Below are 5,124 nucleotides of genomic sequence, written 5' to 3'. Positions count from 1 at the left end.
AGACTGCACTGAAGAAGAGATTAGGGGAAAATTTTTAGAGCACGACGTTTCCCATGCTAATTTTACAAAGATCTATACAGATAGATCAAAGTCAGATAGTGGTGTTGGTTGCGCTGTTATCCTTGGTGATACAGCGTACACAGCTAAATTACCTGACTCTGCATCAATATTTACTGCCGAATGAACAGCCGTAGTCTCTGCCCTAGATTTAGTTTTTCAAAGTAGTGACTCTAATTTTGTCATATACTCAGACTCTAGAAGCACCTTAAAAGCTATTGAAAAATTTAATAGCTTTCATCCATTAATTCAAAAAACTCAGGAGTGGCTTTTTCGGCGTAAATCAGTCTCTTTCTGTTGGGTCCCTTCTCACGTGGGGATTCGCGGAAACGAGATGGCAGACAGGGAAGCGAAAGCTGCTAGTATTTTATCAGAAACCTCTTTCAGAAAAGTGCCTCATACAGATCTAAAAGGTCCCATTAGATCTTATGTTTTAAGTAAATGGCAAGAAAGGTGGACTTCTCCTCTTCTTGCCAATAATAAGAAATATAGAAATATTAGGGATAATATACTACCGTGGTCTTCGTCATTCCAGCTTGACAGACGAACAGAGGTTATTTTAACCAGATTAAGGATTGGGCACACTCGTTTAACCCATCAGTTTATTTTAGAAGGAAGCAGCCCTCCAGAATGTGCTTACTGTGACGAGACACTAACAGTGGAGCACATTCTGGTGGTCTGCCCCAGATATTTTAACCAAAGAGAAAAATATTTTCAGGGCAAATCGCCTCTCTGATAATTTGGGAGATGAAGCAGATATTTCTGCTGTCATCTGGTTTTTAAGTGTATTAAAATTTTTAACGATATTTAATTTATTTCTTAATATATTTATTATATCACGTAGAATTTTAATGACATTAATTTTTTTTTATTATGTATACATCCCATCATTCATTAAACTTCATACCCTTAAACACATCATACCATTTTATTTATTAATCATTTCATCATGAATTCATAACAACATTTTATTTATTAATCAATTTCCTTCATGCCTTCATAATATCAATCCATCCATTTATCTTTCTCTTCATTACAGTCTCAGAATGGCCTACTTTTATCTCAGTGCCTTCTTCCACTTTCGTCTGCCCAATAACATACATCCATTATTATTATATCTCTCTATTATTGATTAGTCTCAGAGGATCTTTTACTTATACATGCTGCTGATGAATCCCTATGGGTAAGTGACTGTCAAATCTGAGTATTTGAAGGTTATTTAATTTCTTTTATATTCTATAGAAAACTGTGAAGTCAGTTTCAACAAAATTTTTATTTAATAATAATAATAATAATAATAATAATAATAATAATAAATAATAATATATAATAATATATATATATATACTATATATATATATATATATATATATATATATATATATATATATATATATATATATATATATATATATATATAGTGTTATGGGCCCACGCCCATCAAACATACACAAGTCTCTTAAAATACAAATAAAGTCACTAACGACCAAGTCCACAATAGGTGGAATGGCCGCAACAGAGTGTACAGAGATGGAATCAAGGAGGATAAAGAAAAACTGACAATAAAACCTTAATATTTAATACAAACTTTTAGAAAGAAATGACCACTGAGCCTCTTACAAAATACATTAAATAAACACAAAAATCAACCACACACTGAAAACATCGAATAACAAACACACTTACACCAAATTAAGACAGACTATGCAATTACACTTTAAAGAGAGGGCCCTGAAAGTAATAGAATGTTGAAAAGTCAGAATAACCTAACTTATTACACACTAAATATTTATCACTAACGAAAAATAAATTGCTTTCCTTAAGTGAGCTCGCAGACTGAAGAATGAATCACTTTAATGTCGCAAGACAATCAATGGACATGGTCGTCCGACAGGTAATCACACCTTACCAGTTGGCAGAGAGGTCCCCTTGGCAAAATAACTGAACCAAGGGCGCAGACTGAAGAGTAAATCACTTTAACGTCGCAAGACGATCAACGGACACGGCCGTCCGACAGGTAATCACACCTTACCAGTTGGCAGAGAGGTCCCCTTGGCAGAATAACTGAACCAAGGGCGCAGACTGGAGAATAATCAATTTCTCAAAGGAGGTCAGCAACAGCAACTGGAGAAAGGCAGGTCTCGTAATCCCAAAATAAGTCAAGCCCTCACAATGTTAATGGTCCAGAAATGACTGACTCAGACCTGGAGAGACAGCGCCGAATACAGCTCCGGATGAGAAGCCAACACCACACGTGAAAATAAAACAAGCTCATTGTAATTAAAACTATACAACAAGTCAGAAATGTCGGGGAGGAGGAAACAGGGTCATTACGTTCCAAAAGAATAATTACTGCCAAAGTGACTTATTCAAAACAAATTAATTTACGTTAAATTTAACACCTCCTCACCCAACAAAAAAAAAATTTTCCACCAGAAAATTTTTCTACAAAGTATTGAACTTAACTCAAAATTTAAAGAAATATATTAAAATGCTAATATCAAAAGCAAACATAGCAATTCAATCTATATGAAATAAAACAGGGACAATAAGAAAAATTAAAGTCTAATGACAAAACTCAAAAAGTGATTAAAAATACTATATCACATTGCCGGCAAAAATAGATTAGAGATAGCGGCAAAAAAATTTTGTACCACTTTCAATACAGTCAATAGATATCAAATCTTAACCTTAATACTAAGGCTTAAAGCTAATACAAGTAAATAATTTATAGTGACCACGCCAAAAATAACATCAGTATCAACATACGAAGAAATATGGTAATATCCCCATGAACTCACAAGTGGAGTGGTGGGCACAGGTTAGCAGAGTAGCAATGTTAACAAGACTAACCTATTATTAGACTAAACCTAGATAACCGACAACAAAAATATAAATCGACCACAATGGGACTAGTGTTACCTCAACCAAGGTCACCACTCATACACCAGCCCGTAGCGCCTAAAAAACGGCCGTGCTGTGCTACAGACCCGTGAGCCCGTGACCTGGCTAAATTATTCTGAAAATACAAATATCAGTCAAACAAAAATAAGGACCAAAACCTTAATAGATTAACCTTAACTTAGTCTAGGTCACCACTCATACACCAGCCTGTAACGCCTAAAAAACGGCTGTGCTGTGCTACAGACCCGTGAGCCCGTGACCTATCTAAGCTATGTAAAGAAAGAATTAATGTGGACCATTGGCATAAACAAAGAACAGGGACATAACAGTATATGATTAATGATTTATAAAAACTAACCATCAATCACCAAAAATAAAAAAAAACGTAACACACTGTCCACATATCAATGATTTACTACACACTCAATATTGTGGCCCTTCACAACACTTTCCAATAATGCCTCTTTTCACTCCAGAGAGCGTCCTTACTCAACACTACTTGTTTTTGCGACTCATTGAGTTTCAAAGAGCGTCTTTTCACTACACTTCACTCAGTTTTAGTGCCTCTACACTTCAGAGAGCGTCCTCACACTAAACGGGTTTGGGCCTTAAATACACACATCATTAATGGACATACACAAGACAATGGTAACACCTTAAAATTAACCTAGAAACAAGACAATGGTAACACCTTAAAATTAACCTGGACATATACAAGACAATGGTAACACCTTAAAATTAACCTGGACATACACAAGACAATGGTAACACCTTAAAATTAACCTCCACCAACAACACATACTAAAGTAAACAGAAATCAAAAGTACCCTTAACCACTCTTAACCAAAGACGACACCGAAGAAAAACCTGCAAATCACGACATTTAACATCTTAATCTTAAATACTTAATCCTAAATTATTTCATAAACAAAACAAACACCTGACACAACATTATTACAACACACCTGGAAACAACACACCTGGAAACCTGTACATTCAATAAATTTATAGGATTAATCAAATCAATTAATATAAATATATACAAAACAACTTTACAAATAATAATTAACGAAGAACAAAAAGGTTTTTCTCAAATCAACCTATCGATCAGTCACTGATGCGTGACAGCGCATCAGCGACAACATTACTTTTGCCTGGAATGTGTGAAAAGCTAAAATTCCATTCCTGGACCAGGAGGCTCCAACGCATCAGCCGTTGATTTTTATTCCTAAACCTGTTCAAGAAAATCAACGGATTATGATCCGTTAATATTTTAATCGGAGTCCCTGTAGAGGATAAATGCACCTGAAAATGATTAACAGCTAAAATTAATCCCAAAGTCTCTTTCTCTACAGTCGAGTATTTCCATTGTGCCGGGATAACTTTTTGGAAAAATAGGCAACAGAATGAGATACTCCATGAGCATCTTCCTGCAACAAAACTGCTCCAACCCCAACATCACTCGCATCAGTAGCAAGCGAAAAGGAACGTCAAAATCAGGGGCTTTCAAAATAGGGAAATTCATTAGGACCTGCTTTAATTTTTCAAAGGCATTTTGGGCATCATTAGACCATACAAAAGTCACATTCTTACGTAATAAATTAGTCAGGGACTCAGCGATATCAGAAAAATTCTTAACAAATCTACGATAATACCCTACTAAACCAAGGAATTTTCTGACATCCCTGCGACACTTCGGTATTTCAATATGCCTAATAGAGTCTACGTTTGCCTGTTTTGGAGCCACTTTCCCAAATCCTACTTCGTGACCCAAATACACAACCTTTGCTTTGGCAAACTCACTCTTTTGAGGTTTATAACCAAACCAGCTTTCCTAAGTACCTGAAATAAGGCCTTAATACGTTTAAGATGGGTGTCCCAGTCATCACTATAAATCACAATATCATCAATATAAACAACACACCCCTCTAAACCTTGGACCAAAGTATTCATTAACCTTTGAAAGGTTGCAGCAGCATTCTTCATCCCAAAAGGCATTACTTTACATTGGTAGAGTCCTCGCTGCGTTACAAACGCTGACAAATCCTGTGCCCGTTTGGACAGCGGAACTTGCCAATACCCCTTTAACAAATCAAATTTAGTTATATATTTTGAATTCCCTATCCTGTCAATACAGTCCTCTATCCTGGGTAAAGGATAACT

The 5,124-nt window shown here is 35.6% G+C and overlaps 1 long non-coding RNA gene across 1 annotated transcript; it reads right to left on the bottom strand.

The window, feature by feature from the left end:
* Nucleotides 1-1,469: 1,469 nt before the first annotated feature.
* LOC136849654 (uncharacterized) lies at nt 1,470-4,315 on the bottom strand. The gene is made up of 2 exons (XR_010856346.1): nt 3,665-4,315; nt 1,470-3,628 (listed from the first exon to the last, which is right to left on the bottom strand). It is a non-coding gene; the product is annotated as an uncharacterized lncRNA (long non-coding RNA).
* Between the last annotated feature and the right edge of the window lie 809 nt (nt 4,316-5,124).

Source organism: Macrobrachium rosenbergii, chromosome 21, assembly GCF_040412425.1.
Source record: "Macrobrachium rosenbergii isolate ZJJX-2024 chromosome 21, ASM4041242v1, whole genome shotgun sequence".
Classification (NCBI taxonomy): domain Eukaryota; kingdom Metazoa; phylum Arthropoda; class Malacostraca; order Decapoda; family Palaemonidae; genus Macrobrachium; species Macrobrachium rosenbergii.
The sequence above is the reverse complement of the archived record's forward strand: the minus strand, read 5'-3'. Positions and strand labels throughout refer to the sequence as shown.